Genomic DNA, 12,100 nt, shown 5'->3' on the forward strand with positions numbered 1-12,100 from the left:
GCCGGAGCGCGGCTGCTGACAGCGAAGGCAAATCAGCAGCGCGCCCGCCTCTCGGCGGGGCGGGCGGTCGCTCCTCCGGGGCGGGGAGCGGGCGCAGGTAGCGCGGCCCCGCGGGGGCGGACGGGCGGGGGAGCAGCAGCAGCAGCAGCAGCAGCAGCAGCAGCAGGAGCAGGTTGAGAAGCGCCGGCCCCGTCGGGTGTCGCGGGCTCGCTGCGCTGGAGCGGCGCTCCGCCGAACTGCGGCTCCTGCCGCCTCTGCCGGCTTGTTTCTTGTTAAAGGAAGGGTTTCGGCCACCCTTCCTGCCCCCAGCGGGTGTTGGCTATTTGTCCTGAAAATAGGTGGCGTTTTCTAAATGTGAATAAGCGTTGCGGTTTATTTTAGCAGGTTACGACATACTCCACAGCTTTTTTTTTTTTTTTCCTGGAGTATCTTGGAGAACTGAACGTGAAACTGTGGTACATGGCTGAGACTACCCAGGTACCCCACGCCAGCCCTGATTGATGGAGTATCGGTCTGCATCCTGTGGAGCAGGCTATGCTACCAGAAATTAACATACCCCCTCCTACAGTAATGCTGCAGCTCTGATTTCATCACTTTCATCAAAGAGTGAAGAAAAAAAAAAAAAAAAAAAACACCAAAACCCAAACACCATCCAACACTCCAATAACAGCAGTTTGGTTGAGCGAGAGGCAGCTCTTCTGTACCCTGATTTCTGACTTCATGTATCTTCCTCAGACTGGATGAGTAAAGTCAGTCTAGTCTCACTGAAATCAGTGCAATTGCTCTAGGTTTGAACTGGGATAATTTCATAGGAGTTGGCCCGAGAATAATATCTGGACCATTTGAAGTCACTGGCAAAATTTCCATTAACTTCATTAGAATCAGAATCTGGCAATAAGCTCATATTCAGCTTCCCAGAGACACAGCTGAGAATATTCAGGGCAGAATACAGTATTTTCAGAAGTGGAGGTTACACTGAGCCTTCACGTCTCTGAAAGCAAGGTTACAGATGTGTGCTTTAACTGCACCAGTCAAGGAATACTGTAATGCTGGATATTTAAAAACTTATTTTGATAGGGAAAAGGGTATTAATTAGGAGATTTGAGCATACAGTCGTGGGGGTGGGAGGGAGGAGTACAAGTTGCTTTTGCAACTGTCTTTTTTTTTTTTTTCCCCAGATTGTGAAGACACTCAGAATTTGAAAATGGGGTCGCATGGGACAGCACAGACCCAACAGGTTCCTTTTGGTGTAGTGGATCCCACTACCTTCATGAAAGAGGTCTGTGTTTCCCAGGAAGGACTCAAGAAGGCAATGTCCAGGGAAATTTTTGTACTGCTGGTTCATTTATTCACTTTTCTCAACATAGAGCAGTGGGACTGCTTTTTTTTTTTTTTTTTTATTAGATGAGACTAGGGCTCACTCCCAGAGAGGTGGTGAGCAGCACACCTTTCCTTCCTGTATGGCAGTGTGGGATCCTACTGGGAAAACCCAGGTTCCCAGGAGAGAGCTCGGTGCACAAGCTGTCTCCTTCATGAACTGAGAGGGATGCAGGACATTTTGCAACCCCTTAGGACGGGTGCCTGGAGGTTGGGAGGAAGTGCAGGAGCCCTTAGGTGTGTGAGGGACATTTCCTAGGCAGGTACTTTTCCCGCAGGTGGTGGGGGAGAACAGCCATTTCCCACAGACATTCACTTCCCGGTCCCTGAGCTCGTTTGGGTGTAGCTCCTGTCGCTGTGTCCAGAAGAGCTTTGTAGCCTCGGCTTCCTGTTTTGACAATGAGAGAGGGAAATGTCCCATTACACGGTTATTGCTGAAGAATGAACCCTTCCATCTGAAGTGTCCCCTGCTTCTCTCAAAGATAGGAAGAGAAGGTGCACATTTAGCAACGGACAGTGCCAAATTCTGGAGCAGCTCTTGGGTGTTTCTGCTCTTCTGATTCTCAAACATGTATCAAACCTTTATGGTTTTAATCTGAAATAGTGGTTACTGCAATAAACAGCAGCTGTTATAACAGTTGGAAGCATTTGGGCACCTGAGTTTAAAGAAGTCTGAGGACAGGGACACACAGCAAACCTTCCCTCTTAAGTTACTGGAGGTAAATTCCCTCGTGTAGGTGGGAAGTACACGAGGTACTTCCCTCGTGTGCTTAAGGAGAGGTAACACCCTCCTTAAGAAGTTATTGCACCTTATTAAGTTTAAGTGTTCCAACTTTTTTCCCAGTAGTGCTTTCCAGAGCTGTGCACTGCTTATGCCTGGAAATGCCTCTGCTTGTGGATGTGAATGCTTTACTGGGGGATTCAGTTAATGCTATCAGACCTATGAAAGCTACAGCATCACTCAGCAGCTCAATGACGCTGAAAAGGACTAGGTCTCCTTCCAGAGGTCACATGCAGTGACTCTCTCAGATTTTTTGCCATCTGAAAGGGCAAGCTTCCCAAAAGGATTTTAGGACTTTGGATGAGAGCTGCATACCTAATTCTCTGAAGGAGAGCACAGGCTCTGTATTCTACAACTGCTGCAGGCTGAGACACACACGTTTTAAGAGTTAAACATAGATTTTAGAGTTACCGGCAGGACTTTGGATTTTTCGCAGCCAAAAAGCCTTTGCAGCATACCTGCCGTCCAAAACTGTATGGTAACACATAATTTCATTCGAGTTTTCGCTGTCGGATCTTCAAAAATGCTGCGAGTCCAGGTTTTTGGGTATCGTGCAAGTCACCAGCTTTCCCTGCTCATGACGGACATCTGGCGGCAAAGTGGAGAAACTCGGGTCTGTTCCTCGAAGTTTCCCTCGTTGGCAAGTCAGCAACAAAACATTTCTTTGTCTCTCAAACAAACAAATAAAACCAAAATCAAACCAAAATAAATGAAACCAACAAAAGAAACCAACTACCCCCAACCAAAACAAGCAACACCCCCTCTATATAATACAAAAAGGTCTCCTCCCTCCCCCAGACAAATCCTTATGTAATTTTCTGTCCTTAAGCCAAACTTTAGTCTATATTCAGTCCCACACATGGTCAGTGCTTCATGAAGAAAGTCGTTTATACATGACCATGAACAGAGCCTGTACTCCACAGAATACCCATCCCAAGGTGTGGCATGGGGCCAGCAAGGATTAGCTACAGCTGTTAGTTTCTTCTGATAGTGACAGTGTTTAGATTATATGCAATTAAAAGCTGGGCTACCTGTTTCTAGTCAGAGAGGATTTACTGGATTTTCAGTTGTCTACTTTTATCAAATCCTTCCTTGCTCTTATTTAAGCAAATTAAGTTTCCTCATTGTTTTATGCAAAAGTTGTGAGGAGCAGTTCAAGGCACATGAAGCACTGAAGGAGTAAAGAGGTAGTTCACTTTAGTTGGAATCCTTCAGAATGAAAAGAACCAAACAACAAAACAAACAAACAAAAAACCTAGAACAAACTAACAAAAAAATAGAGTTTTCATAACAATGCCTTAAAATACACTACCTCATCTGTACTCATGAGGAGAACTATGCAAAATCTTCATCAATCGTCCCAGGTACTGGGATTACACAACATGAGCAGAATGATACACATTAAGTTAAATTTTTTTCAGGATTAATAAAATACTGTTGAATAGAGTGGAGAACTTACTATTCTAATGATCCCTTCTCCATCTCCTGAGCAGAGAAAAGACACAACTTTGCCCCAGATGAACCTCTGGCTACCCAGTGCCTGTGACAAACACAGGCTCCTATGCTCATGGGGTCAGCAAGGACACTGCAGTAAGGGCAGCTTCGGTCCCCACACTCATTTTGCCAAACAAAGTGGGTGGGTTTTTTTAAGTAATGTGGAAGAGATGTAAGTAATGACATTTGCTTTCTAAAAAAAAAACCCCAAACCCTATGTTGTACAGTAATGACATAGCTGGAATGAACTATTTGCAGCACTGCACTTGGAGAGGTTGAAAATGCAAACATGCCTCCTAATTTTAGTGTGTCGGTTTCCAAAGTCTGCTTGTGCAATGAGAAAGAGTGGTTGAGTATAACCTTAGTTCAAAGATTGGAGCAGGCTAAAAACAGCATTTGCTATGAAGGCTCAATTTTTTCTTTTTGCTTGCTGAAAGAACTTTCTCCACTGCAAGTAGAGGCAGTTGAAAAATAGTAACATCATCTTATTTGCACATAGCAAACCACTACTCTCTTTACTCATAAATCTCATCTAAAAATATGCAATGGTAATTTCCCAGATCAGAACTCTTTAAAAAATGGTTATTAATATCAATTCAATAACACAACTGGACTGCTTTCCCTGCAAAAGCAAACAGTTAAATGTGAAATAAGTCCCAGTATGGGGTTCACAAACAATTCCAACTCTGTTCCAATACTGGCCTCCATCTTCACCCTACCAAGGATGTACTTGTGTATGAACAATTGTACCTTAAATTTTACTTGAAGTTAACAGTATCAAGGGAATCTGACCTGAAATTGCAGCAATTAAGTAGATATTAATATATTGCATTATTGATATAATTTTTCTGGGTATTTTCATGGTATTTGCATTTATTTTCATTTTTCATTACTGGTATCTCAGAGAAAACTGCATTTCTTATGAACAATGAAAACTAGAGAGGTACCTGGCTGCAAGAACCTGAATGCTGCAAAAAGAGGTGACAAGAAGAGGAGAGGCCCTCACTCCATCCTCTACTGGTGTCAGATGGTGAGCCATCAGCCAGTGTCCCTCCATGAGCGTTGTCTGGCATACTGATTAGAAAAAATGAACACCAGTGGTGTTAGCTCATAACAGGAGAATGAGCTGTAAGACTCTGGTTTTAGCAAGTGGCACTTTGCAGCACTCTGCACTAGCCAGTTACTGGAATCAGTGCATAATCTCTACCTCAAGGTGGTAAGGAAAGGATCCAGATGTATTTCCCACATCATGGTGCTTAGGTACTCGCTGTTCATCCCCCTGGCTATCCAGCTCCCTGTCAACAGAGGAGGATTGGGCAGTGTACTTTGCTGGAACAATTCCCTTCCACCTCTGCCTTGTCCTGCTGCCAGCTTTGAGCACACACATCCCTCTGTGGCTGGTGTTGCAGAGAGGCACCTACAATTGCTTTCTAGGGCTGAACACCTGAGCTGTCTCACCTGCAGAGGTGCACATTTCTATACAGACAACAGAAAAAATATTGGAGATGTAAGGGCCTGGCCATCACCTTCTGCCTTGGGTCAAAAAAGAAAAAAAAAACAAAAAACCAAGACCAATGACAATGGTTAAGGAAAGAACAGCTGTTAAAATTGCTCCCAAACACTACAGAATGGGGCTGGAAAATATCCTGGAGAGAAAAAAAAAAAAGGTTCTGAAATCTTATTTAAAGTAACTCCAATGAGGTCTGCTCTTACAGTGTTCAAAATATGTCTTTTCAACAACACTTTTCAATAAAATTGGGATAGACCCAAGTAGCATGGGGCCACAGTGGGGACTGCCAGATTATTAAAGTTTGAAAATACAAATGCCATTCCCAGCAGTATCCTATTGTAAAGTCCACTGTACTCAGACTGCCTTTCCCTTATCTATTTGCACACAGGGGCAAGTTTTCAATGACAAAGGGTCCTAAAGGTCCTCCAAAAATAAATGTAGAGACTGTTCCCAACTACTTTGGGCTCAGTCTCTGTTTTGTACCAGAAAGCCAAGTGGCCTCACACCCATCCCATCCTGGACATCTCCTTCCTGGGTGGGGCAGCTGCAGGAAGCCTGACAGGCAGCTTGGTGCCTTTTCCCATCCTCAGCCATCTCCAAGGCTTCCCCACTGCCACCATTACCCCTTCTTGCAACAGAGCTGCCACCAAGGGCTTTTCTGCCTTGTGGTCTCCTCAAGCTCTGGGGAATAAAGCACATTTCCTACAGTTCTTTGCCACTTACTAACATTCAGTAGACACCACTAGCTTTCATTCACTTTTGCTTTAAAAGGCACCTCATACAGTGCCAAATCAAACATGGTATTTTAGGAAAAAGCAGGGTCCCAGAAGACACTGCACAGGGCAGCAAGTCTACAAAGGCATTTTTAGACATCAAGAACTGTAGCAGCTTAAAAAAAAATTTTAAACCCCTGTTGTCTTATAGCTGAGCCTTTTGTTTCATACACTTTTCTTTTAAGCACTCCCTCATACCCCAAAGAGAATATTTTTCATTACCTGTACTTACTGTGACAGGTAATAGCCTTATGGATTAGTTCCTTAAGGGAACTGCTTCAGCTGAGAAGAAAGAGAGCATGAATTCTTCCCAAACACAATTTAACATTTAAATTTAAGAGATGCACATTGCAATAATCGTTTTGTTAACAAGTCAGGAGAAGAGCTGAGGTAAGCAGCAGCCATATAGCAATTTTAGCTTAAAAGATGCAGCTGCCATTGTGCACTAAACAAGTTTCCATGCCAGCTCAAGATGAGGTAACTCAGAAAAAAGAATCATCTTTTTTCTTTCTACAGGAAATGTTTAGAGGCTGAGATTTTGTACATGTGCCTTCTGGAGGTAGGCAGAAACCACAGAGAAAGAGATGTGGTTTCTTTGGACACTATTCGAAGGAAGCCTTGTAAAAGAAAACAAAAAAACAAATTTTCTGTGTCCTTAGTGTTCTCTAAATTAATAAATTTCCTCCTTGGTGAAGCAGAAGTGATAAGCAGCTAGTAATTGCATTGCTTTTGAGAGGCTTCAAGTTTCCAGAGCAACAGCACGCCTGTAATGCAGGGCTTGTCTTTGTTGCACTGTTGGCCCAAAGAAGAGCTCAAATTTTCTGTCTCAGCCAGCTTGAACACAAGCTCTGGAGTCTCTATCCCTCCTGCAGGATGTCAGCAGCCCAGACCTTACTGGGTCCCCAGGGGATGCAGGCTGAGAAGCCATGGCTGCTTCTCAGGGTAGGAAAAACCAGTTGGGACATGGCCACCTGGTGTCATTGGGCAGCATGGATGCTCCCTGGAGCCAGCACATCCACACAAGTCAGCGTGGCTGTGGGCACAGGCTCACGGGCACTGAAAAGCAGGCAAAACCTTCCCTTGCCAGACTCAGCCCCTGCAAGCCATTCAGAAGGGACTTGGGCAGCTGATCTGTTCCAGGTCCACACAGGTCTTTGTTCCTATGTAAAAGGATGACTCACACTGGGTGGAAAGAGTAGCCCCTAATGTATTGTTGCTGTTTTCATATTTGACAAGTACAGTACTATAATAAATAATGTAAAACAATGAATAAATAATGTCAACGAGAAGATATGATTAGCTTAAAACTCAGTACCTCCCGTACTCCCGTGTTTAGGATGCCAGAGGTCAGACACCAGAAGCTGCAGGGTTGTATTGACATGGTGCTCTGCTCAGACTTTCTAGATGGATGGAGCACTGTGACCAGCCTCTATCTCACTGAGCAGGGGTGGTGGGACAGCCTCTGAAAGCACAGCAATGCCTGCAGGACTCTCACTCTGTTCTGAAATTAAATGTTGTTGGGACTGCTCTCTGAGGCTGCCCTCCCACCAGAGAGGGGAGGCTCATGACCACAGCACTCCTCCCTTACTTCCCAGGACTGCCTCTGGTCAGGCCCAACACCTGCCCTCCATGGGAGCCACTTGAGATGGCACTGCCTGGCCCAAGCTGGAATAATGCCCGAGACCACAAGGACAAACCTGTGCCAGGACCAAGCAACATAAGCAGTCGCTGCTTAATGTATGGGAACAGATGTAGTGTGAGTTGCCTGGGATGCAGGCTGGATGCTTCCTGAGCATCTTTCATGGCAGCCCTGGGAAGGGCACTGCTCTTGGCCCTGGGCAAGCAGCGACATTTTGTGCTGGTGTGAATTAAAAACACTATTCATTTCAAAATGCTACCTGAGGTTTGGGGCAGTTATTTGCAAACTGCTGAGCAGAGCTCCCAGTAGAAATGCAGCATTTGGCTTGGGAAGGAAACATTTCTAAGCTAACTTCTGGCTTAGAGTAATTCTATTCTCTTACGACGTCTTTATTTCACTCAGCTTTGAAGAGATAGAGGAGTCAGATAATTAATTATAAACGACAGTTTAAAAAAAAAATAACCAGTCATTCCAGAGTCTTGAAGCCCCAAGACAAAATTGATACACCAGTGACAGCATATGGGCCCTTGTTAGTGTGGAACCAAATGCCTGCATCTGATCTCCATTAGAGAAGCCTCTGTTCACTTCCCTCACCCAAAATGATAGGGAAACCCATTTAATCTTCTTCAAACCATACGACAACACTCGGTGAGTTTTGTTTCCTCCCACGTAAAATAAAATGAAGCAATAAAATATGATAACAGTCCACCAAGTGATGTTCCAGTTTCATTTGTGTGATGTTCAGAACAGTTTCTGGTAATAAAAGGAATGGGTATTCGAATGAGGTATTATGGTCAGCAGCCTGTGGGAAGATATATTTAGTTTAAATACTAATAATAGCCTAAGAGCATCAAAGCAAGATAATGGAATGTGACAGATGTTGGATGTTCTCTCTTTGCAGTGTGCCAGATGTATAAATTACTGTTTGCATGACAAAAGGGCCAAGAGGCCTCACTTTTGGATTCAGGGCCCTCTGAGGCTGGGCTCTGCAGACAAGAATGCAATCCCTTTCTCATGGTTTATCCCCAGCCAGAAACCCAGCCCCACAGCCACTCACTCACACTGCCCTGGTAGGATGGGGAAGAGAATCGGGAGGGTAAAAGTGAGAAAACTTGTGGGTTGAGATGAACACAATTTAAGAAGCAAAGAAAAACAAGGAATTATCAGCTACTTCTTGTTTTCAGGTGGGTGTTCAGTCATCTCCAAAAAAGCATGGCTTCATCATGGGTAACAGTCACTTGGGAAGACAAATTCTGTAACTCCAAATATTCCCCCTTCATTCTCCTTCCCTGGGCTTTTATATGCTGAGCACAATGCCACGTGGTCCAGGAGATCCCTTTGGTCAGCTGGGGTCAGTTGTCCTAGATCTGTTACTCCAAAACTTCTTGTGCATCCCCAGCCTACTTCTTGATAGGGTGGGGTTGAAAAGCAGAAAAGGTCTTGTCTTTGTACAAGCACAACTCAGCAATAATGAGAAACATCTCTGTATTACTGACACTGTTTCCTGCACATACTCAAAATACAGCTCCATGCTAATTACTGTGAAAAAATCTTTATCACACACAAAACCAGCACACTCTCCCTAAAAATAGAAATGGCAAGTTATTTTTATCATGTATATCAATGTTTTTGCATAGCCTAGAACATTCTTAAAGGTGGCATTGTCAAAATGTTCACATGAAACCCATTTATTTCCCCATGCAGGTCATCCAGCAGTGAGCCTGGCTGTGTGGAGCAGTGCTTGGCAAGGTGCTGACTCCAGGCTGGCTGCCTGGACTGAGATCCAAAGCTCCTGGGGGATCACTTCATTTGGGCAGTCAGACAGTGCCACCAGCAATTGGAGGAACCCTTTCCAAGAACAAATGCATACATATACTACAGACATTTTCTTGGAATTACATTACTGTCAGAAATGCTCTGCACAATTGAGCACTATCATTAGAAAGCTTTTTTAGTATTTGCCCTTCAGTTTTACATTTGAAGAGGCAAAAAGCTATGTATAATGTCAATTGCAGGCTCACGTTATAGAAATAACTCTGAAAAGCAGCGTTGACCTCTGTGTTTTACTCCCACCAGTGATATCTGATACTCATTTCCATGTAATTTGTCTGTCGTATGAACTAAGACTGGATTTCTAAACTCAGACAAAGCCCTTCACAGACTTTCACAAGTATTTATCATTGATCCATATTATGCCCTGCAATATATTTTTTGTAGACTTGATGCCATCAACAAAATTTTACAGAAGCTGTAAATTAGTAAAATATGGGATCAGTGCTATAGACTGGGAGTTTCCAGCTCACATCCTCTCCAAATTGTTGGCTCTGTGAAACTGTCAGAAGGAAAATACAGAGACCTGCTATAAGTCTCTGTAATCCATGCAGTAAGACTTGCCTTTCCACAAAAAACTGTCCAGGTTGGAGCTGTATGAGAATTAGATGAGATGATGATGTTGTTGGGAATTTTTCCAAAGGACCAACATGATGTTCCATACAGCTACTCTGTGATTTGCTAAATGACTGTGATCTTTGCTCTGACATCAAAGTTCCCAGGAACTGCAAACAGTAAGCACACAGCTACACCTCTGTCCAGCATAATATCATATGGTGCTGAATCACTCCCACACCAGAGGATAACCCCTTTAGGCCTTCAACTGCACCCATCTGAGCTCCAACCATTGTCAGAGCACTCAGATGTTCCAGCACTTAATGAAGTCGTTCTTACGGGTCTCTGCAGGAAAAAAAGAGATCTATTTTCACTCAGAGAACTAAGGAACAAGAAGAATTAAACATCTATTCCATGGTTAGATGGGAAAATGAGAGCTGAATCCTGGTTTTCTGGTTTCCAAACAGTTCCCTAAACATTAGCCTCTTTTTCCTCCAATAACAGATTCAAGATGTTACAGGATTCTGACATATGGATTTCCTCCTGCCGCCAAAGATTTTTGAGCATTTGGGGTTTGATCAGCCACTGTCACCACCATGTTTCTTCAAAGAGATGTCCTGAAGTGTTCTGATGAGCAGCTGCAACCCAAGCAGGGAGAAAGAGAAATGGCTCACAGATCCTCAGAGCTACTACGCAGATATGCGGTTGGGATCAAAGGGAACTGCAGATGACAACAGCAGTGCTTAAAAGTGATCTTGAGAGTTGCATTTTCTTGCACAAAGTTTTATATAACCACACCACTTTGTTCTCAAATATTTGAGCAGGTTAGTGACAATTAATAAACTGTAATCATTATAACATGACAACATTGAAGCCAGTGTGGTGAAAGTGCTTTGTATTCCCAGGCATCCTACAGTCATCATCATCTTCAATATCTGACCATAACTCAGATCCAAGAAAGTATTAGAACAGAATAGACTGCCAACAATTGAATAATTAAATACCTCCTTGATCAACTACTTCCTTTACACAGAGGCCCGTGTGGTTATTATATTACACTGTCATCATTAAAATCTTTGGCTGTGTAAGGCAGAGCCTACAACACTCTGTTCTATGAAGTACAGTTAGAGCAATCCAGCACCAGAAAATGTGGGGTTTTTTTGTTCAAATCATATGTAAATTTAAGTCAGCTAAGATACACTAAGCAAACAATAGTAACAACTAAGGTAAACTTCCCCAGCCACCAAAGGACTTCCCAAATGTCAAGGGAGCAATTTCCATAGGAGACAGACTACAGTTCTCCCCTTCTTGCTCTCAGGCAATTTTTTTTTTTTTTGCTCTCTGAAGGCATCTCAGCATGGTGTAGACTCTATGAAATTTCCTGGTAAATGATCATTGAGGTACAAATAAATACAGGTTTGGTAAGAAGCTCTGAACTCTGACAATTAGTAGGTAGTGTTGTCCATTTGCTGGCAAGTGTAGTTCCATGGGAGACAATGTGAACTCTGGATGTGTGACCCAGTGGGAAACTCAAGGATATACAATGAGCTATGAAAATGCCACTCTCCAAAGAAGAGAGCCAGGAAATTAAAAGACAGAGATTCATCAATTCCCAGATCCCAAATAATTTCCAGCAGTTGTTGTACAGCTAATTATTTCTCATCCCAAATTTCTTCCAAAAATGACATGGGCTTTACTGCTCACAATAAGAGAACTGAGTATTGCTGCACAAGTCCGCGAGACCGAAACTTTCTGCCCCCTCCTTGGGTCCTGCCTCTTCCCAGCACCCTGTTCCTCAAACTTGCCTTTGCTTCTGAAATTCCTACCTGAGATTCCACAATCTTAAAACTCCAAGCCTTCCATACCAAATTTCCCACAAAGACAATTAAAGAAAATACATCAATAATATGTTTTCATGCACTCTGCTTTCACAGGATTTCCCACATATCTCTGTCCTTCAAGGATGTGGTAAGGAAAACACTGGGACTAGGGGTTTGCTTTGCTGGAATATTAAAATGGCAAATGACCTTTAATTTCTCTTGTGAATAAACTATCATAATCCTTTGTGCCTTACCTTTCATCAAACACATATAATAATTTTTATTTCTATTTTCATTGTCTGTGCCCAACTGAAAAAAAAC

This window comes from Molothrus aeneus, chromosome 1 (assembly GCF_037042795.1).
Source record: "Molothrus aeneus isolate 106 chromosome 1, BPBGC_Maene_1.0, whole genome shotgun sequence".
Lineage (NCBI taxonomy): Eukaryota > Metazoa > Chordata > Aves > Passeriformes > Icteridae > Molothrus > Molothrus aeneus.